The 23,731-nt window shown below is 40.6% G+C and overlaps 1 protein-coding gene across 23 annotated transcripts in view; it reads right to left on the reverse strand.

The window, feature by feature from the left end:
* Positions 1 to 23,731, reverse strand: part of LYPD6 (LY6/PLAUR domain containing 6) — a 131,770-nt gene that overhangs the window by 53,679 nt on the left and 54,360 nt on the right. For 2 of the 23 annotated variants that reach the window (XM_081582965.1, XM_081582971.1), the window contains exons 2-3: positions 8,993 to 9,063; positions 8,776 to 8,892 (exon numbers count right to left, since the gene is read on the reverse strand). The exons of 18 other annotated variants lie outside the window; for them this stretch is intronic. The gene's annotated coding sequence lies outside the window, so the exon portion shown is untranslated. Of the gene's footprint in view, positions 1 to 8,775; positions 8,893 to 8,992; positions 9,064 to 23,435; positions 23,567 to 23,731 lie in introns of those variants that run through there. 3 more of the 23 variants (XM_081582966.1, XM_081582969.1, XM_081582975.1) reach the window with 2 other exon arrangements.

Raw genomic sequence — 23,731 nt, forward strand, 5'->3', positions numbered from 1 at the left:
AACCAGTGAGTGAAGTTGTGACCTCAGAACCAATTAGGGCCAGGGTAAAGCAGAACGATGATTACCCAGCTGGGTACCCTTACTACAGTGTTAATTACATCAAATAAAAAAACATAGCACAGCTGCTTCTGTGGAGGCACTTTTGGTCTTATCATTGGTGCTGGGGCCAAAGGGGATAAAAAGGAAATAACAGAGCCCTAAGGGTCCTATTTTCAGGAGTGCCACAAAGTCTACCTCCTCCTGCATCTTTTAGCTGATGGCTGAAGATATTAGCTTATGTGACAAGATGTCAATTACTTTATGGGGTATTTTTTAATCCCAATTTTTATAGATGAGGAAACTCAGGAAGAGAAGTCAATGGCGTCTAGGTCACCTGGGTAGAAAGTGTGGGAGTGGACACTGGAATTCATGCAATCTGGCTTCATACACCATGCTCTGACGAGCCATCAGTAATTTAGAAGTTAGGGTAAATAAAAGAACTCTACGTATCCTGGACATACTAAGACTGTGCCTTTTTAGAAAAAAGTGGTCATTTCAGCTTTGAGAAGGAAACATGGGAACACTGCACACAGAATGAGGAGGGCGAAGAGACAGAAGTAAATGTGGAAACCAGGGGCCCTGGGAGACTCACTTTACTATTTTCCCCAAGCCTTCTCTGAATCTACTGATTTCTTTCTAAGTAACTAGTGTCAATCGCAAGATTGTGGATGAGATGTGAATAATAGCGCAAGTCCTCAGAGAATTTGAGGGAGGAAGTATTTCTATTGGTGACAGCTGGTCTCTAATCTAGCTTGCTTCAAGTGTAAAATTTTATCCTTATGACTCAATCCAGCCGCTCAGTCACGTCCGACTCTTTGCGACCCCATGAAGCACAGCACGCCAGGCCTCCCTGTCCATCACCAACTCCCGGAGTCTACCCAAACTCATGTCCATTGAGTCAGTGATGCCATCTAACCATCTCATCCTCTGTTGTCCCCTTCTCCTCCTGCCCGCAATCTTTCCCAGCATCAGGGTCTTTTCCAATGAGTCAGCTCTTCGCATGAGGTGGCCAAAGTATTGGAGTTTCAGCTTCAACATCAGTCCTTCCAATGAACACCCAGGATTGATCTCTTTTAGGATGGATTGATTGGATCTCCTTGCAGTCCAAGGGACTCTCAAGAGTCTTCTCCAACACCACAATTCAAAAGCATCAATTCTTCGGCGCTCAGCTTTCTTTATAGTCCAACTCTCACATCCATACATGACCACTGGAAAAACCATAGCCTCTACTAGATGGACCTTTGTTGACAAGTAATGTCTCTGCTTTTTAATATGCTGTCTAGGTTGGTCATAACTTTCCTTCCAAGGAGTAAGCATCTTTTAATTTCATGGGTGCAGTCACCATCTGCAGTGATTTTGGAGTTCAAAGAATAAATTCAGCCACTGTTTCCACTGTTTCCCCATCTATTTGCCATGAAGTGATGGGACCGGATGCCATGATCTTAGTTTTCTGAATGTTATGACTCAAAATGTAGGTAATTTTAAGGGACTACGTTCACCTCCTTCAATCCTCATTACCCATTTTAAAGGCTTCCAGATTTTTGTATTCAAAGTAATGTTGTGAGTAACATCCTTGCTGCTACATCACATGGTATATTCCTTATGATTTTCTTAGAATAAACTCTGAGACATAGAAAATAAAGGAAATGAAAGGACTCTGGCTTACACTGGGTGGACCAAGAAGAAGGCTAGCTGAGGGTTTCCCTTCCCTGGAATTGTATCACAAAATGATGAGGTAAGTACTTCTTAGGAACCTCTGTTTTCCTCTGCCTGCATGGGGTGCTTCATAACCACATGCTACCGCAGACTGTATTAACCTCACCAAAGAGGTGACTAATTTATTGTTTTATTCAAAAACTATTTACTGACAAGCTAGTATACACTAAGCCCTGTGCTAAATATGGAGGTTCAGATTCAAAGGAGAGTCAGCCCTTATCCTCATGCAAATCATAACAAAGCAGAAAAGACAGAAATGTAAAAGTACAACGGTATATTATTTGTGGATAAGTAGATTTTTATTAGGGCTTCCCTGCTGGCTCAGACAGTGAAGAATTCACCTGCAATGCAGGAAACCTGGGTTTGATCCCTGGGTTGGAAAGATCCCCTGGAGGAGGACATGGCAACCCACTCCAATATTCTTGCTTGGAGAATCCCCAGGGACAGCGGAGCCTGGCGGGCTGCAGTCCACAGAGTCACAAAGAGTGGGACATGACTGAGCAACTAAGCACAGCACAGCACAGCACAGCACAGATTTTATTAACACATTTATTCCCTGCATAAAGGCAAACATCTTTTTCTTTTTTCAGTTGTGTATTTCTGTTTCAAGGTGAACATCTTGATTTCTCAAAAAAATTGACATCTTTCAAAGAAAAACAAAACAAAAATATTCCAAAAATGCCTTAAATCATAACCTGGCTACTTGAATGATTTTAATGCATGAGACATCTTTTTAAACTGTAGAAAGTAAATGTGGATGTAGGAAATACAGATAATGAGCATTTAAAAAATATTAATACATATTTAGTAAGTGCTTTAATAAAAGTCACATCAAAATTGCACCTCATTCCCACACTCTTAGATTTCTTTTTGAATCTGATCAAAAAGATTCAAAAATTGAATCAGTTTTTAATACTGGCCAAAAACACAAATTAACTCGGGAGAAGAAAAGAAAGTATAATACAATTTTCTTAACTGAACACCTACTCTATCAAAGTTCTATTGCTTATGAAATCCTATTGCTAGTGATAGAAATTTGTAAAGATACACAAATACAACACCAGCTCTTTCTAGGGAAATTTTGTCATAGAGTTTCTGATTGCTGAAGGCTCATCTATACATTATAAACAACTGACCCTGGCTTGACCCTGTCCCTAACTCATGCACTTCTGCACTAACCTGGTGTGAAATGTGTTCCCACTATGCTGTAAGGTATGGGTAGGATAGGGCCCAGAGTTAGCATCGACTTGTCAGTTTTTCCTAACACCTCTTTCCTTAGTCTCCCTCAAGCCCACAGTCACAGTGTAAATCAGTTTCCTGGTACCATTCCAGCCCCACAAAGCAGGTACATGAACTTCACTTTCCTAACGACCCTGGCCAACGCTTTAACGCAGACAAACTGAAACTGCTCCGCGCCAGAGTACCGGGAGAATCTTAACAACCAGATTAAAAGGCCAATCAATTGGTAAACTCCCAGGGGAAGCCCTAATGCCAGGGAATAGATTAACTGGTAACTGATTTCAAGAACAAATGGAAAGTGCAAATCTCAGAGAGATGAGGCAGGCAAGGAGAATCAAATAAACAGGATCAGAACCTCTGAAAGTCTATAACAATGCAGAAAGATGATATTCTTTTTTTCTAATTCCTTTTTATTTTTCTAATCAAGTTTCATTTTTCTTTACACATGGCAAAATTTGGGCTGCTTCTTCTCTTCATCTGTTTTCCTGCATAATATTGTGATAAATGAAAAGCTGGAAGAAAATGTGTCCAAAAATTCACAAACTGGACCTCCCCTTCCCCACACCATAGTTTCGCTGGTGCAAGAAAAGGCTGTGTGGCAAGCGTGTCAGGTTCAGGGTTCCTGAGTGCTGAAGGATCCATCTGGGCAGCCCTAAATATTCTCAATTTGCCTGTGTTTGGGTAAAAACTGTTGGATGATGCTTAACGATATGCTAATCCTTTATAAAGTCAGGATGAAGGGAAAGGCAAGCCATAGGAGAGATTTTCTGAGATGAGTGTGACATTCTCAAAAACAACAGAAATGCAGAGAAAATTAAAAATAACATAAATCTAGCAAAATATTGTAACTGTGATTGGTCTTAAAGTTCAGCTCTGGGCTTCCTGACTCAAACAGAGGTCTGGGGAGTATAATGAGTTACTGATTTTGAAAGAAGCCCATTTCACTGGCACATGATTCACAAATAGAAATTCTCCTGAAATATTTATTCTCTCTCTTCCATTTTCATTCCCACCACAAAAGACAGTTTGGATCCTAATATGAGATGACTTTTCTTATAATCTTTTAGCTTAAAGAAAAGAAAGTGAAAGTGTTAAGTTACTCAGTCATGCCGACTCTTTGCAATCCTATAGACTGTAGCCCACCAGGCTTCTCTGTCCCTGGGATTCTCCAGGCAAGAATACTGGAGTGGGTAGCCATTCCCTTCTCCAGGGGATCTTCCTGACCCAGGGATCGAATCCAGGTCTCCCCCACTGCAGACAGATTCTTTACCGTCAGAAACACGAGGAAAGTAGTTGACAAAGTATTTTGGCCCACAATGAAATATGGAATACTTATTTCCTGTTAACTGGAAAAGAGAGCACAGATACTACCTGTGTGCAAAACCTCTCTTGGACACTGTATTCACACAGTATACTATCAGAAAAAAAAAGTATACTGTTAGAGAAACAGACTCAGGGAGTCTAAAGCAGAACCAGAAAAAACAAACAAATCCAGGTATGAAAACTTTAGGATTAGGTCATGAAAAACATGAATGAATATCATCCCTAAATAGCACTCCACAAAAAAAGAAAATTTGTGAATAAATCATTTTAGAATGACCAGTTTTATCAGTTAACAAAGGTGAATCAAAACAATGATTCAAAGAAATATAATTTGGTCACTATAAATAATTGGCAAAAACACTTTGCTTGATAATATACCATGTTAGAGAGTATGTGGGAAAAGAGACTATCTCATTTGAGAAGTAAATTCATTTCTCTTTTTTGGAAGGTAATTAAGCAGTATCTATCTATCAATTTTTTTAAACGTGCATACTCTTCAACCCCAAAATTCCATTTCTGAGAATCCACCTAGCAGCTGTATTTCAAATCTGTGCCAAGATATCATAGGTGAGAATGTTCATGTTAATCTAAATGTTCAGTAATAGGAGGTAGGTTTATAAGTTAAAGTGCAACCTTATCAAGGAATATTGTATAGCTTTTAAAGAGAGAAGATCCATAAGATATAAAGAAAAAAAAACAACAAGATGCAGATGAGACTGTTCACTAAGGTCCTTGTGATATTAATAAGAAATACATATTTGTTCTTCATCCCCCATCCCTACACAGAGCTCCTTAGACTCTCAGAATTTTCTAAGTGAAGCAGTAAAAGGGGTCTTTTGTTATGCTAATGGAGCAGGCTGTCACATCTAAGAATGTCAGCTGGTTGCCAAGAGAACTAAACATCTGATTGGAGGCTTGGGACTCCCTCACCCCTGGGAGGGTAAAAGGGCTGAAGGCTGAATCAGGAGAAATGGCCAATGAATCAATCAATTATGCCTAGGCAATGAAGCCTCCTGAACAACTTAAAAGGATGAGTTTAAAGCGCTTCAAGGTTGGTGCTGGGAGAGTGGTGGGCCTGGAGGTGGCATGGAAGCTCCTGCTTTTCCCCATTCCATTCTCTGCCCTAGGCATCTCTTCTTTGGGGTTGTTCCTGAGTTATACACTTTTATAATAAACCAGTGTTCTGGTAAGTAAGATGTTTATTTGAATTCTGTGAGCCACTCTAGTTCGAGAGGAGACAATCTTGTAGAATTAAGCCCTTAACCTGTAGGATCTGATGCTATCTACAGGTACACAGTGTTAGAAGTGAGTTGAATCATAGGATATCCACCTGGTGTCAGAGCATTGCTTGTTGGTGCGGGGAAACACCCATCCTCTGCATATACCCTATAACTGGTGACCAGAACTTTTCGTGCTTTTTAAAAGGAAAATGCATAAACACATAGATATATGTGGGCCCTACAAACTTTATTTTCTACAGAAATAAACTTTAGGGGCTTCCCTGGTGGTCCAGTGGTTAAAACTTTGCACTTTCAATGCAGGGGGTGCAGGTTCAATTCCTGGTTGTGGAACTGAGAGCCCACAGGCAGCATGGCCAAAAATAAAAAAATGATCTTTTCTAAAAGATACCCAAGAGATTGTTAATGATTATTCTTGAGGAGACGGCCTTCACATGGGGAGTGAGGGCACTTTTTACTTTTGCGAACTAAAAACTGTCACCTGTCATCTGGTTCTACAAGAATGAAATCATTAGCCACCAGCAGTCACTGACCTTCAACACACCCTAAAAACAGTTCAGGGCAGAGATCAGGAATGAGGCACCCTGTGTTCTGGGAAAAATTGGCAGGACAGGCCTTCCAATAGTTAGATATTTTCTGAAAATTTCATGAACCCAATTTTTTGCATCTTCTCATATCTAGGAAAGATTATTAACCAAGACATCTGTTCCTCATAGCGAGCAGTGACTTTCTGCCAAAATATGTGCTTGATTTCATGTACACTTTTCACTAAAATCATATGTATACTGACTTCCCCCCTACCTTTTCAGAGCAGTTCCTCAGAGCTATCTGAGAAATTATCTCCTTGGCTATCATCCTGATTTGGTCCCATCTTAACTCACAATTCTCAAGCTGTGCATTTTTTTTCAGCTGACACTTGCATTTTATCTCTTTCTATAGTGTTTATGTTTTCTTACCATGTATAAGTAAGTATCCAAGGGCATGCATGGTCCTTTCTGCAGGATATGTTTAATTCCATGCTAGCGTCCCTTACTACCCAGTACGTTTCTTAGTCAAATACCTCACCTGTCAATCACTAAGTGAGTCAATTTATTTCTAATTATACCCTATTCACACTCCCAACCCACTTACTAGCAAAATGGATTTGGGGAGGCCTATCACAACAGACTCTTGGTAAGACACTTAAATATAAGAAGCAAATAAAATTCACAGAAAGGAAAGGGAAATAAAAAGCCCAGACAAATGTATTAACTATGATTGAGCAACTAGCACAGTTCCAAGTTTCCCAAAGGAAAAGGCAAAAATGGAAACAGCGGGTGATATCATTCTCTTTGTCTGGGAGAAGATTTCCTGCCCATCTATCAAAGGAGACATTTCTACCTGGTGCTGAATTCTAAGAGACATGATACAAGACACTTTGAAAATATCTTGATTTTATGACCTTCAGCTCTCAGATTTGACCCTGCATGGGAATCACCCAGATGGCTCTTCACACACAGATTGCAGGGCCCCAGTCTCAGAGTTTATGACTGAGTAGATTCAGGGTAGGGCCTGAGACTCTGTATTCCTTACTGGTTCTAGGCGATAGTAGATGCTGCTCTTCAGGGACCACAAATGTAACACTGAGATCTTAGACCAATCATTCATTCATTAAAATTTAATGGTCAATGATTTCATTGGTAGTTCTACTGACAATCTGGAGATACTCTTTATATAAGCAATTCAAGAAAACTTTGAAATGTAACCCAGTGAAAGTAATTTTAAAGCTACTGAGGCCCAAATATACGGTTTCTTATGACCTAATCAGAAAACAAAGATGGAACTTGGGAACAGCCATAGATATAAATGTATTACACATACCTTGGCCCTTCTTAATACAAATGTATTCCACATCACTCGACTCTGATAGGGTTGGTCAGACAGAGCTGATAATGCAAATTCATGAACTACTGACTCACATTAACAATAGTTTCATTTTACCCACACAGGAGGATGATCTCCTGCCAACATCTAAAATATATTATAATTCAATTCCAAAATCAAGAATCAATGACCTTTAGACAATCTGTGCTCTGTTTTTTTTCCTTATTGACAAGGGGAATGGAGGATTAACTATACTAGGAATTAACACAGGCTCCTTCTCCTGAAGAGGTAAGAGTTCAATATACTTTTCAGGTAAGTAACCTCATTTGTCTCCCAAATCCCTGGGCAGGGGAAGAGGAGAGGGGAGGGAGAACGCACCTTCCTCATATCATGGGAATTCTGTCTGAGACCACTATCTCTAATCCCCACTTAGTTCATGGTTGTCAAAGCACTTGATGTCACAGGAAATAATTGGTGTATTTAAGAACCGCACCCAGATACAGATCACACATCCACACAAATCTCACACATGATAGAGCCAACAAACAGTAGTTTAACAAGATTTTAAAAATATCCAACAGATGCATTTATAAATATACTTCAAAAAGAAGGAAAAAAAAGTACTTTTAAAAAGCCAAGAGTACTCTGATATCCCTGCATTTCAGTAAGTTTAACTTGTCATCAAAAGTTCCATTCAAGAAACTGTAATTAAGCACCTACTATGAGTCAAGCACTGTTTTAGGAGCTGGGAATTAAAGTTGGACACAAAACCTACTCTGATGTGTAATGAGGAGGCATCCATATAAAACCAGTTCCAGATGATATAGGTAAGTTACCTGTTGTCTTAACAGTATGGCTAAAAGTGCCATCAATACTCAAAGACTGGCCATCAAGCCCCTCTTGGGCTTCCAGGGGGCTTCCTGGAGGAGAAGACACAGATAGAATCCTGTACATGAGCGGGAAACAACTGGAATGAAGACAGAGGGGACTGGTGAAAAATCCTGGGGCTGGGCTGCTGGATGTATATCCCAAATCCAATCACTCCTTATGTATTACAAATAAAAATTCAGTTTTGTTCAGGATGGCATCTAGCCTGATTCAAAATACACTTGCTAGAATTCCTTACAGCTAGGGTGACCATGTGCCACACTCCTGCCTAATGAGATAGAAGTGGACGTCACAGGAAGGCTTCTAAGAAAGGCTTTGGCTCACATCTGGCTTTTGCTTTTCTTTCTCTGGGCTTCCCTGGTGGCTCGAAGAGTAAGAATCTGCCTGCACTGTGGGAGACCTGGGTTTGATCCCTGGGTTGAGAAGATCCCTTGGAGATGGAAATGACCACCCACTCCAGTATTCTTACCTGGAGAATTCCGTGGACAAAGGAGCCTGGCTGGCTACAGTCTATGGGGTTGCAAAGAGTCAGACACAACTGAATAACTTTCACGTTTCCTTCTTTGCCCGTTACCCTTCTTGCTGCCTGAAATACAGATGAGAAGCCCAATGTGAGGCCATTATTTGGGAGAGCAAAAAGAGTGGAAAAATGGAACGAGCCTCATCACTTGGAGCAGACTACCTACTTCCGGTCTCCTTGGTATTAAGAAAAGCAAATCCTGGCTGAGTTAATGTCCTGCAGTAAGGATGCATCCAGCTGTATGGAAACAAAAATTCATCTCATATATGTAGACAGCACTATTATACATTACTATTTTCTTATTTTATTTGTTTGCTATTCTGGGGAAAACTCCCAATCTTAGCACAAACCCTAACATCCAAAAGCAAACTCTAAGTCCCTCACTTTTACCAAAACATGAAATGAAGGCTATCCTGACACTTAAAAAATTCTGTGATACTTAAGTGCAAACACTATTAACAACTATGTTAGCAGAAAGTTTAAATATGATATTTAATCATGAGCTAATAAAATAACAAGTTACAATGGCCAGTTAAATTTACAGTTTCCTCTAAAAATGTTCACATGAATACATAATCTCAGAGTTTAAACAAGATTTGTTCCTCTCATCCTACATAAAGAGAATTATGAACTATCTCCTCTCACACACATACACACATACATACAGAGCCACCTTCTGCCATTCTTATTGTAAAGATATGACATGTCCTTAACATAAACAAAGGACAATCTTCCCAAACTGGAAAATTAGAACCTAATAATAGAAAGGCAAATCTTCCCAAGAAAAGGCAGTTGGCATATCATAGTCATGCAAATAATAAGAATATTCAGAGATACAGAAGCAGATGGGGGAGAAGCAAAAACTGAAGATATCATACAGGAAATTTTTCCTACTTTTCAAATAGACTTCATTTGACAGGTTGAAAGAATACTTATAAAAGACATATCAGTGCAAACTCTGATACATGCTAGAAGAGAGAAGAGCTATTGCTTTTGTTTATTTTATAATAAATCATCATATTCTCTTCTTAATTCTATCTAGCTTTTTAAATACAGTCTTCTGGATTTTCTAAAAATAATTATCAGCTCAAAGAGGAAATTTTACCTTTTCTTCTTCAATATTTACTCCTTTCTTTTCTTATATTCTCTAGAACCTCCAAGATGAAAGTGAAAGTGAAAGTCGCTCAGTCGTGTCCAACTCTTTGTGACCCCATGGACTTCCATGGAATTCTCCAGGCCAGAGTACTGGAGTGGGTAGCCTTATCCCTTCTCCAGGGGATCTTCCCAACCCAGGTCTCCTGCATTGCAGGTGGATTCTTTACAGCTGAGCCACAAGGGAAACCAGAACCTCCAAAAGTCTGTTAAAACTGTTAGTGAAAAGTGAAAGTGAAAGTCGTTCAGTCATGTCCGACTCTTTGCAACCCTGTGGACTATACAGTCCATGTAATTCTCCAGGCCAGGATACTGGAGTGGGTAGCCATTCCTTTCTGCAGTGGATCTTCCCAACCCAGGGATTGAACCCAGGTCTCCTGCATTACAGGCAGATTCTTCACTAGCTGAGCCACAAGGGAAGCCCCAAAATCGGTAGTAGCTTTCTTATTTCTCATTTTAATGAAAACTCTTGAAATCATCTGGACAAAACCAAGTTACTGGCATCAGATTTCATCTGCACACTGTTGAGAGGAAAAAAAGAATTTGATTCCCAGAATTTTGTACTGACAAAAGATATTCAGCTCTAATAGTAAAGGGAAATACTGAAGGTAATTTGATAACAACAACAATAGTATCGTTGAATTAATACTTACATAGCACTTATTTGGTTCCAGGTTCAGTTTTAAGCATTTCACTTATTATCACAGTTTGTCTACATAGGTGGCTGCCATTAATTTCTTCCCTCCCTCTCCATTCAAGCTATTCCTCCAACTCGGGGTGGAGTCTAGCCTCTCATCTCACAGAATCTGGTAGAAGTGTTGCTGTATCAGTTCTAAGCCAAGACTTCGTTAAGACTGTCAGGTTTCTGCCTTCTGGAGCCCTGTGTTCCCATGTAAGGAATCCAGGCTTCTCTGATAGAGAGTGAGGTTATATGAGAGAAACTGAGACATGAGTGAAAAGAACCTTGGACATCCAGTCCAGCTGGACCTTCAGGTGATTCTAGCCCCTGCTGCTATCTGAGTCCAACTACATGAAAGCCCTCAAGTAAGAATTGCCCAGCTAAGCCCAACAAACCCAGAGAACCATGAGACATAAGAACAAACTGCTGTTTATACTGTTTTTTGGGGTTAGTTCACTATATAGCAACAGATAACCAGAATGCTTATACCAACTCATTTACTCTCACAACATTCACAAGAAGTAACTATACTAATATCCTCATTTCACAAATAAAGAGATGAGGCCCAGAGAAATTATATAACTTTCTCAAGGTTATACAGCAAGCAAGAAAAATCCTTGAAGGAATGCAATGATTCAAAAATAAATAAACCTCAGGGAACTCTATTCAATATCCTGTAATAAACCATAATGGAAAAGAATATGAAAAAGAATATATGCATATATGTTTATATATAGATAGATAACTGAATCACTATGCTGTACACCAGAAACCAACACATTGTAAATCAACCATGCTTCAATAAATAAATAAATAAGCCACATTCTTCATATGTAAAAAATACTGAGAAAGACTCTAATGCAATAAAAATGCATCAAAGAAGAGACCTCAGGAGAGAGGAAACAGAAAAAGGAGAAAAAACAGTGGTGAAAACTGCATCTTGTGATTATATTGTGAAATCTAAGATACTATGTATAAGATGACTAAGAGTATGTAAATTAAATGTTGAAGATTTCCAAAATAAGAGACAAACTACAAGGTTATAGTAACTGTCAAGAATGAAAGAAAATGTAGACGTTGGGAAGGAGCAACTCTGGAGGCAGGAGAAAGAGAGAGAAATTAATGCATTCTAAAGTTCTTGGTATGAATTTCTGCAAGATATAAATGAACAGAACTGATTCATGTAGAAAATCAAATAGACCAATTACCATTGGAGAGATTGGGAAAGTGGTTAAATTCCTACCATTAAAAAAGAGCAGAAACAGACGATCTCAGAGTTAGTTCCATATAACTTACAAAGAATAGAAATGTTATTTAAATTATTCATGACTACAGAAACATAAAGTTCCTAAATCCATTTTATAAAAGTGGTTTAGCCTTAAAACCAAAAGTGATCAAAGTAGCACAATAAAAGAAAACTACAGAGCAATCCCACCTATAAATATTTGCAAAAATTCTAAATAAAATACTAGCAAGTAGATGCAAAAGGAGATGAAATGAATATTGCCAATGAACAAGTTTCTGCACCAGCAAATCTATTACTATCATTCATGCTAGCAATGAATGCAGGGAGGAAAAGTGACGGGTTATATCAAAAGGTTCTGAAAAAACATTTGGTAAAATTCACTGGCCATTTTTAATAAAACTTCAAGTAAAATATCAATCGAAGAAACCTCTTGAATGTGAAAATACCTATTTTGAGTTATTGAAAATCAATTGCAAACATCATTCCAAACAATCAAATGTCAGGAATAAAATAGGATATCTGCTCCTATTACAATTCAACAATAAACTGAGGATAAGAAAATAGTTACTATAAATAGTATATGGGGAGATAGAAGTTTCTATTTTTGCTAATGATATGTTTACATAGCTAGAAATTCTAACTTCAGTTTTCAAATGAAAACTACTAGAATCAATGAGGGAGTTTGTTCAAGTGGCTGAAAAAGTTCAGAGCTTTTCTTAATATTTGCAATGGAAAATTTTAAAACATAATAGCATTAAAATGAAAAGAAAATTTAGAGATAAGCATGTAAATTCAAAGTTTAGTGCAATGCCAATTAGAATCTCCAGTTCTTAAAGTGGATATGATAAATGTTTTGGCAAGATTAAATGTCCGAAAATTTCCAAGAAATTTGTGAAAAAGAATAGTGAGGGGTGGGTGAGATACCAGACTTAATTCCATTAAAATCAAATCATGGCATGAGAATAAACAACAAAACAGACTGAAAAGCCCAGAAATGATTCCCAGTATCATTTCTGGAGTGAACCCACTTGATCACTGGCAATATTCATAGAATAGAAGCTTCTATATGACAAAGTGAATATTGTGATCCACTGTGGAGAGAACAGCTCATTGATAAAAATGGCACATTCATAGCTGACTATGCATATGCAAAAATACGAATACATGGTGCAGCCCACATTTCATTATGAAGACACTGAAAAGACTGAGTTAGCTGTGTACTATCTCAAGAAGGGAAGTCTGTGATGTACTGCTCTTAAGAAAAGGAAAACTCAGAGAAGATATAAGAATCCCCCTACTTTTGGAATGTCTTGGCCATCACCTAGAATTGTGGATCATGAATCCTGAACACCAGGCCAGTATTGCTATGGAGGATGCCTCCCTGAACAGAACAAAAGATAAATATATAAATATTCACAGATGGTTATATAATACCTGGAGAGACATGTGGAGACATAAACTAGGTGGTTCAGCACTGTTTGACAGTGAAGGAGTCAGGGAGTCCCGGATATGAAGGGAGGGAAGGAACAAATAAAATACGTTTGAAAATGTTGCACAATGAACACAGACTGTGTCATGTGATCTAATTTGTGAAGAGCTATTAGTATGCACACACATACACACGCCAGTGTGTTTGAAAAGAGAGAGAAAAAGATGAAAGGATAAGACCTAAAATGTAATTTGTGGTTATCACAGAGGCATGAATTTTGGATGATTTTTTTTACTTTATATAATCAGGAAAAAGTAAATTTCATTTTCAAAAAAAGGGTTCAAAATTATGAAATATAAATATATGGATATAAATTTAGTTTTAAAATACTATATTTTAAATGGATGCCAGGTAGGAGAGTCTTCAAATTCTTTTTTCTGAAGTTTAAACAAAGTGGAGAGTGAAAGCCCATAGCACAAGCATGAACATAGAATAATCATCGTTCCTATTACCACTATTTCCAGAAGTTTCCAGGTCACCTATTGACAGTCTAGTTGTAGCAAAAGTAAAACCTCTGTGACCCAGAGTGAAGGGAAGCTCATAGCATCACTAATGGCTCTAAAACCAACTTCCTGTAGAGGAAAATAAGATTCCCAGATGGCTCAGCAGTAAAGAATCTCCTTGGCGATGCAGGAAACACTAGAGATAGAGGTTCGATCCCCGGATCAGGGAGATCCCCTTGAGGAGGAAACGGCAACCCACTTTAGTATTCTTGCCTGGGAAATCCCATGGACAGAGGAGCCTGGTGGGGTCCGTGGGGTCACAAAGAGTCGGACACGACTGAGTGACTGAGCACATGCGCACACACAGAAGAAAAGGAATATCAGTTCATTTCCTCAATACAACCTTACACCAAGAGATAACATCCTTGTGAATTAAGACTGAAGCAAAAACACTGGTTTCTGAGTTTCCAAACAGAGGGTCTTAAGTACTCTTGTCATCCTGATGGAAATGTGACAGTCTAAGCCGATTATCACACTTTTTATTGGAGACCGTCAGGCCACCTAATTTGTAAGCAGGCTTTGTGTAATAACTCCCTACCTCCACGATCAGGTCTGGAGAAGCCTTTGGCACCTTGGTATTCAAACCCCACCACAAAGGGAAGTAAATCACTCCGCTACCACCATGCCTCTAGCAGTTCATGTTTCAAAGCCCCAGTAGTTAAAAGATGGTAATAGATTCCAGGAGAATTTAGAAATCCCTGTGGTTAAAGTACTTTTTAAAATGTAACCAATCTTTCTGGCTCAAGAAAGCTAATCTCATCTTCTCTTATGGTACACTGCAACCCAGATCCCTTAATCTTCCTCAGATGTGTGCATAATACTCTTTGATGTTCAAGCAATGCCATGTCCGAAAAGGCAGCTTCCAACAGCAGTTCTCGGTCTGCAGTCTGCCAGCTGCCCACACAGTGGAAGCAGGGCACACTTGTCTCAATTCACTCCTGGTGAGGCTGCCCAGCCTGTCCTCCAACCCCGACGCCCTCTAACTTAACAAGCCTTAATTCTTCATAAATTGGTTATTTAGTGCCGTCTAATATCCTGAAAGAGCAAGTCTGAGGTTATTTTCTTTGAAGATGCATGCTTCTGTAATTGTAAGGAGGAAATAACACCATCTTCACACAGTGAAGATCTTTGAATCCATTCCCTCACCATAGGCATTTATGACCAGACCGACTTGTTCTGCTGCTGAAAATACTAGAAACACAAGAATGGGCTTTAATGGAAACTCTCCAAGGTAAATTGGCCTCAAAAATACTTCTGATGGAATCTATTTAAGTGTAAAACTGAAAAGCTGTAGATGCATAAATGTATTCAGAACTCTGATTATAATTACCATAAAAGAGGTTTCTATAGTTATCACGGAATCATCCTGACTTCAAAAGTAAGAAAAGATTTATGCGAGGCTCTACCTGAATCAGGTGAATCAAAAGAACTCAAGACCGGCCACTTTTTTATCACACACTCTGAGACAATGTGCAAGGACTACTTTTCTAGTGATGTCCCACGCAAAGCTGACAGGAAACTTTCCTGAGGGTGAAATCTGGATCTAAAAGATTTCAAAAGGGTACATATTGAAGACCTTTGTACTGCCTCAAAAAATGACATAATGCCTTTTTATGGTGGCATCCTGCTTATATACATGGGAATAACACTACTATGAAACCACATAGGGCTTCCCCGGTTGCACAGTGGTAAAGAATCCACTTGCCAATGCAGGAGATATGGGTTTGACCCCTGGATGGGAAGATCCCCTGGAGGAGGAAATGGCAATCCACTCCAGTATTCTTGCCTGGAGAATCCCATGGACAGAGGAGCCTGGCGGGCTACAGTCCAGGGGGTCGCAAAAGAGTTGGATGTGACTGAATCGACCCTGATGCTGGGAAAGATTGAAGGTGGGAGGAGAAGGGGACGACAGAGGATAAGATGACTGGATGGCATCACTGACTCAATGGACATGTGTTTGAGTAAGCTCCGGGAGTTGGTGATGGACAGGGAAGCCTGGCGTGCTACAGTCCATGGGGTCACAAAGAGTTGGACATGACTGAGTCATTGAACTGACTGAGCATGCACGCACTATGCAATCACTGCTTCCCTTTTCCTTGGGGGTTGCAGGGATTGATAATCACTGCATGCATCTGTAAAATGCTGAAAGGCTGGAGTATGCGCAGGAGTCACACATGCCACTCTCCTCCTACTTTCAGTTCAAAGGCCCATGGAGAAATTGTTTTCTACAAGCACGGTGACCGTGCCTTTCATGCCCACACTTAAACATGCACACACCACGCCCTAACTGGCCTAGTTGAGCTCTTCCTCTAGAATCCCATGGGCAGAGAAGCCTGGTAGGCTACAGTCCATGGGGTCACAAAGAGTCAGATACGACTGAGTGACTTCACTTATCACTTATCTATGAGCTCTACCTGTCCACCACCACACACACTGCTGTGAACTGAACAGTCTTCCCTGAATTCGTATGTTGAAGCCCTAACCACCCATGTAAATGGTGTGTGGAGATGGGACCTCTGGGAGGTGATCAGGTTTCGATGACGTTTTGAGGGTGCGGCCCTTGGGTGCCATTAGTGTCCTTATAAGAGATACCACGGAGCTTGTTGTCCTCTCCCTGCCATATGAGGACACAGGAAGAGGTGGCCACCTACAAGCTAGGAAAAGGTCCTCTACAGGAACCAGATCAGCTGGCATCTTGAGCGTGGACCTCCCAGTCTCAGGAACTTTGAGACATAGGCACCTGTTGTGTGTGCCATCCAGTATGTGGGGTCGTGCGATGGCAACCAGAGCCAACCCCCCACCCCACCCCGTGGTTTCTGTGTGCTCGGTTCTTTAATTCCAGGTGTCCTGCTGAGGCATATCCCTACCTCACTGATTCTCCACTTCCCACAAACAAGTCAAGAGGTTTATAACACTTCCTTCTATTCGATGTCCCTTCTCTTCTTTCAGAAAGCTTCCTTTAGCAGCAACACCTCCTCCTCCCACTGAAAAGCTGGTGTGTCACAGGTGAAAAACATAGGGTCACATTCAGCCCAACAAACACACTTGAGTGGCCTTTGAGAGTCACATCTGTGAAACCGGGAGCTGCCCTTAAAAGGATCAAATAAAATAATGTACCACAAAAGCATTTTGTAGGTTGTGAGGGGCCCCATGAAGGTGAAACATAATCACACAATATTAGCGTCTTTTGTGGAATCTGCTGCTACTGCTGCTGCTAAGTCGCTTCAATCGTGTCCGACTCTGTGCGACCCCATAGACGGCAGCCCACCAGGCTCCCCCGTCCCTGGGATTCTCCAGGCAAGAACACTGGAGTGGGTTGCCATTTCCTTCTCCAATGCATTAAAGTGAAAAGGGAAAGTGAAGTCGCTCAGTCATGTCCGACTCTTAGCGACCCCATGGACTGTAGCCCACCAGGCTCCTCCATCCATGGGATTCTCCAGGCAAGAGTACTGGAGTGGGTTGCCATTGCCTTCTCCGTGTGGAATCTGACTTCTATGTAAAAAGTCAGTAATAGCTTCAGTAAAAAAATTCATTTTTTTAAAAAAAGCCACATACAAACAATACAAAGATCTATAATAATCCATGCCATCCCTAAGTCAAGTGACTTCAGGGCAAGCACTTTCATCCATAATCATTTTTTAAGGGTTTGAATAAGAGAAAGCTTAAAGATGATTTTAAGAACTTAACCTTCTACACGAGACACCAGACACTAATTCAGTGACGCTGAAAAAGAGGTTGCCCCACTAGATCATGATATTCTCAGGGTCTAAGGCTGAGTTTTATTCACCTTTAATACTCCAAAGTCCATTTTAGTATCTGGCATATATCAAAAATCAATCATTCATTCATTCATTCGGTGAACAAATATGGTGCCACATTCAAGAGAATGCTTGAAGGTGTTTTCTCCTGCTGAGGGTGGGTGAATAAAAATCACTCCCTCCAGGATTCTTCTTTGTAAATACAGAGCAACCTAGCATAATGGAAAGCTTTGACTGTGAAGTCAGATGCATCTGCACGATGACACTGATTCTGCCACTCAACTCAGGCAAGTGCCTCAATTCTTTCATCTGTAAAATGGGAATACTGATGCTCACTATACGGGCTTGTGGTGAATGTTAGAGGAAAAACACGTAAGGCAACTTAAGCATTGTCCAATACAGTGTACATGCTCAACAAAGAAAGCTTATTATCGATGAGTATCTCCAAACAAGAGTGCATGTTTAAATCCAATTACACTCCACTACATCATGTCACAACCTATTCATCATCTGTAAACTACATCTAACAATATTTCCATTCAATTACTCTCTACTGACTTAATGGACTGTGATACTTCGTGCTGGACATGAATGATGCACAGTACTTAGAACAGAGTCAGCTATCATAAGAACTCATATCCTGAGATTCAAAACATAAACTAGGAAATGTATCCTGAGGCCTGAGGTCAAGCAGTAGGACCTACATCGCTGAGGGCAGTGGGCTTGGCTGCACCCATTCCAAATAGCAAGGTCCCAAGGAATTTTCCAGAAAAGTAGGCTGTCTCTAAGCAGGGCAGAGAGCCACTAAAGCAGCACAAGAATGAGTCAACATGAAAATCTGCAATGAAATAGGACCATGAGAAGTGCTGGGTAAGTAGAGAAGAGGAACAGTCGACAAGCGAGGCCTCCCTAAGTTTGCAGAACCGGTCCGAAGTAGCCAGCACAGCACATACCTTCACAGCTACCACCTGTGTACACATCTCCCCTGAGGACAAGGGTGTCTCCCACCTCCCCAAAGGACAGACAAGAGATAAGTCAAGGTATAAATGAAGTAAGAGGGTGCTGGGAGGAAGAGGTCAGAAAGCAGATTACACAGTAGAGCTGCAAGGCTAAAGATTTTCAAAACTGGCCAGAGCCTCTCTCAGATTTTCAACAGAGAGCATTCTGAAAATGACTGAAGGTCCAAAATATGAGTGAACTACCTGAATGGAATATCTCTGACAAGGAATTCAAAGCAAAATAATTATTATAATTGATTGCATTTAGTTAATAAGAGGTGGAGAAGGCAATGGCAACCCACTCCAGTACTCTTGCCTGGAAAATCCCATGGATGGAGGAGCCTGGTGGGCCACAGTCCATGGGGTCGCTAAGAGTCAGACACGACTGAGCGACTTCACTTTCACTTTTCACTTTCACACATTGGAGAAGGAAATGGCAATTCACTCCAGTATTCTTGCCTGGAGAATCCTGGGGACGGGGGAGCCTGGTGGGCTGCCCTCTATGGGGTCGCACAGAGTCGGACACGACTGAAGCAACTTAGCAGCAGTTAATAAGAAGCTTATAACGATTTTCAGAGTGTTTACACATATGTTGTTATGTTTGGGAATAATGCTAGGAGGTTAAATGCTAACGGTCAAGAGCCAGGATGGGCAGGAGGTCTGCTAGCATGACCCCAAGAGAGCCACAAGTCGAGGTCTGGAGGAGGGACTAATTGGGAACCTGAAGCTGGTCCACCTCCATTCTAGGTAGGCTGGCACTGGGAGAGATGAACTTTGCCTTGAACAAAAAACTTTACAGACCAAAAATAAAGACACCAAAGCAAACCCCCATTGTAGTGACAGGTCAAAGCCCATCAGCAGACGAATGGATAAGGAAGCTGTGGTACATATACACAATGGAATATTACTCAGCCATTAAAAAGAATACATTCGAATCAGTTCTAATGAGGTGGATGAAACTGAAGTCTATTATACAGAGTGAAGTAAGCCAGAAAGAAAAACATCAATATAGTATACTAACACATATATATGGTATTTAGTCAATTGGTAAAGATAACTCTGTATGTGAGACATCAAAAGAGACACAGATAAATAGAACAGTATTATGGACTCTATGGGGGAGGGCGAGGGCGGGATGATATGGGAGAATGGTATGGAAGCATGTAAATTATTATATGTGAAACGAATCACCAGTCCAGGTTTGATGCATGATACAGGGTGCTCGGGGCTGGTACACCGGGATGACCTGGAGGGATGGGATGGGGAGGGAGGTGGAAGGGGGGTTCTAGAGGGAGAAAACATGTACACCCATGGTGGATTCATGTCAATGTATGGCAAAACAAATACAATGTTGTAAAGTTAAAAAATAGAAAATAAACTAATTAAAAAAAATAAATAAAATAAAATTACTGTTGCAAAAAAAAAAAAAAAAACCCTTCGTCTGGGTGACCTTTGCTGCTGCTATTCAAATGCAGCCATTGTTATGAAAATGTGCCTGGATAGAGTTTGTAAGCCCAGAAGCAGACAGGCACAAATGTTTCTCCAGGCCATTCATTAATGCACGAGGCCATTTTGGCTTCTCTGTTTCTAATTTTCATATTTCCTTAATTTGGTTCTCATCCTCATATTGGGTCATTCTCCCTGAAGTCAGGACTACGCCCTGCTGTGACTTTTGTCCTAAAATGTTAACTTTTCAGGTGTCTTGTTTCTGTAAATCCAGGAAAACATTAGCAAGTCAATTCAAAGAGAGAAGGGTCCCCCCTTGGTCCCTCACCCCATAAAATTGGCTCCAACTTCTCAGGCATATTCAGAATAGGGTATCTGCTATGAAAGAGCTTCTTGGGAAAAGGATAGGGAGACTTTTATCAGAATGAAAACTAAGAAAACATGAGCTCAGTAGTGGTAAAGAATCCACCTGCCAATGCAGGGGACACAGATTCCATCCCTGATGCAGGAAGATCCCACATGCCTCGGAGCAAATAAGCATGTGCACCACAGTTATTGAGCTGTTCTCTAGAGCCCAGGAACCGCAACTACTGAGCCCATGTTCTGCAACTACTGAAGCCCATCCACTCTAGAGCCTGTGCTCTGCAACAAGAGAAGCCACTGCAAAGAGAAGCCCTCACACTGCAACTAGAAAGTAGCCTCCACTCGTCCCAACTAGAAAAAAGAAGACCCAGCACAGCCAAAAATAAATCATAAATAATAAATAAAATGTTTTAAAAAATGATCAGTCGAAAGTCACAAAGCAACTACAATTTCATAAGTCTTTAAAAGCCAAAGCTTAGGATATATTTTACCTCCCAGCCACTCTCCTCTCCCCCTAAAATCATCGTACAGTTGACCTTTATGTCCTGCCCTGCATCTTGACTTGACAACATCCACTGTAAAGGGTAACACAGTGTGTAGAACAGTACTAACCCATTCTGTTGGGAAAAGAACTTTCTGGAAATTTCCCAGTCCTTCAGGAAAGAAGAAAGATAATGTGCCTAGCATTAGGAAGGGTTAAGTTCACCAGGCTGTTGAGAATTTTTAATCTTCCTTTTAATGTAAGTCATAGTACCATTAACTTGAATGTTATTGAAAACAGATTTAGTTGAGCGGCTCATAAAGTACCAGCAAAGAGAAGAAAAAAGGTATATGACTTCAGCGAAGCTAAAACTACAGTCAGCATTGTGCATCCCCGGGTGCTGCCTCCATAAATACAGAGGACTGACTGTACTACACCATTTCATATAAGGGACTTAAGCACCCACGTATTTTGGTATTCACTGGGGTCCTGGAACCAGTTCCCTTGTGAATACAAAGGGACCATTATATGAGAAGACCAGATTTCAAATGTAACCAATAGTCTTATAAAAAGAAACCCAAACATTCAGGCAGGAATCTCATGACTTTCCCTCTCTCCCCCTCTCATCATCTCCCCTTTGGCTAGCTCACCTCCTGACCTCCTCACACCTGCTGTTCAGTTGTGAATATTACAGAGGCATAGCCAATTCTCAGATAGGTTCTCCTGACACATCATTTTTGCATGAGGACTTCACTGTGTGTGAATTTCCTTAGTTCAGGAAGATGGAGCCTAGTACTAACTTTCTTCTCTTAACTATCCTCAGTCGTAAAGCAAAAAGGCCTACTCAAGGGCATTTGAGATCCAGCCCAAGGTAGCAAGTAGAAATCTATTTGATGCCTCATGTTTTATTCTCTTGAGTGTCAATTACATCTTACTCCATAATCTATGGGCTTCCCAGGTGGCGCTAGTGGTAAAAAAAAAACCCCGCCTGCCAATGCAGGAGATGCCAGAGACCCTGGTTCAACCCCCGGGTCAGGAAGATCCCCTGGAGGAGGGTATGGTAACCCACTCTAGTATTCTTGCCTGGAGAACCCCTTGGACAGAGGAGCCTGGCAGGCTACAGTCCATAGAGTTGCAAAGAGTTGGACACGACTGAAGCAACTTAGCATGTCATAATAAATGCATCTGTTCTCACACAAAGCAATGGGTTTTCTGAATTTATGTGAAATGAACAGTCAGGAAGCTGCACCAGGTTAATCCTACAGCTTTGTGTATCATGGTATCTTATGAGTATTGATTCACTCTATCCTCTATTTCATAGAAATTCACTCAAACTTTTAATCCTTTTTGTCTTTATATATTAGCTTTAGAAGAAAATAAGGTGAAAGGTAGTTCAACACACTTAATTATTTAAATAAAACTGAAGCCAGCATTTAGGAACATCCAGAAGAAAGAAGGGGTTTCCCTGGTCGCTCAGACAGTAAAGAATCTGCCTGCAATGATGGAGACCAGGGTTCGATCCCTGGGTCAGGAAGATCCCCTAGAGAAGGGAATGGCTACACACTCAAGAGTATTTCAATTTTACTCTTTTCCTGGTTTTCCTCTCCATCCTTCCTCTATACCGTGGTGGAATGGGGTAGATAGAATTTTTCCTACTTTCCCATTGCCTCTTTTGTGGTTAACAGGATCCTGTGCCAAGCGGAAAGCCTATCCCAAATAGTTTAGAAAATTTTAATTCCCCCAAAACCTAGAAAAGGTGTGGCATCTGACCCAGACCAAGATAGAATACATAGCCCCATAGCTACAACGATTGGTTCACAAAAAGGAATGTGCTCAGTCAAAGCCAACCAGAGAACTCACAGCCAACCAGCACTTCTACCCCAAATCTCTTTCTCCTATATTGCTAATATATATTAGCCATATATACATACGTAAATATACATATATATATATATATATAGAGAGAGAGAGAGAGAGAATCCAAACTCCTTAGGGTGACACCAGGGCCATCTGCAGTCTAGACCATAGGTCAAGGGTGGCTGATGTACTACACACAAAGATGATCCAGAAGATGCTCCAAGTCTTGATAAGAACATCTTTCAATTTTCTCAGTTTATTCCAATATTTATACTCATGGCTCCTTCTCCATTCTCTCATCTACCTCGCACCTGTCCTGTTCTCCTTGCTGGGAGTGTCTCATTCTCATTACCTGCCCAGTGGATGTTCATCATTTTATTTCAGCCCAAGCAGGTTCCCCCTTGAGAACTCTTCCCCTCTTTCCCCACTGAGTTGCTCACTTCTTTCCAGCTTCCTTAAGGCCACTCTCAGAGCATGCAGTACTGTTGCCTCCGACACTACCAGGAGCTCCTCCAGCCTGTGACCTCTCCTACCTACCTTTGCATCACCAGTATCTGACACAGTGCCTTCCCTATAGTAAATCTTACGTGAACATTTGTTAAATACATGAAAGAATGAGTCAACAAAATGAACTTACATTGGTTAGCACTATTTGAATAAAAGGCAAGGTGCAAAAGGGAATGCAATTCAATGCCAGTTTGCTTCTTTCCATCAGCAACCCAATCAAGGATTGGGTTGATCCCAACCGATTACTCAAAATGATTTGGCCTGAGAGAGAAACAAGAGGAGGCATAAATTCACAGAATTAGAAGTATTAAAACATTTTCTTCCCTCTCTTATATCCACATTCAATCCCCACATCTGTCTTTGATGCTACTCATTTCAAAGAAACACTCTGTCCAGATGTTCACATAGGAACTGAGCGTTAACACA

This window comes from Giraffa tippelskirchi, chromosome 3 (assembly GCF_054371585.1).
Source record: "Giraffa tippelskirchi isolate mGirTip1 chromosome 3, T2T-mGirTip1v1.2.pri, whole genome shotgun sequence".
Taxonomy (NCBI): Eukaryota; Metazoa; Chordata; class Mammalia; order Artiodactyla; family Giraffidae; genus Giraffa; species Giraffa tippelskirchi.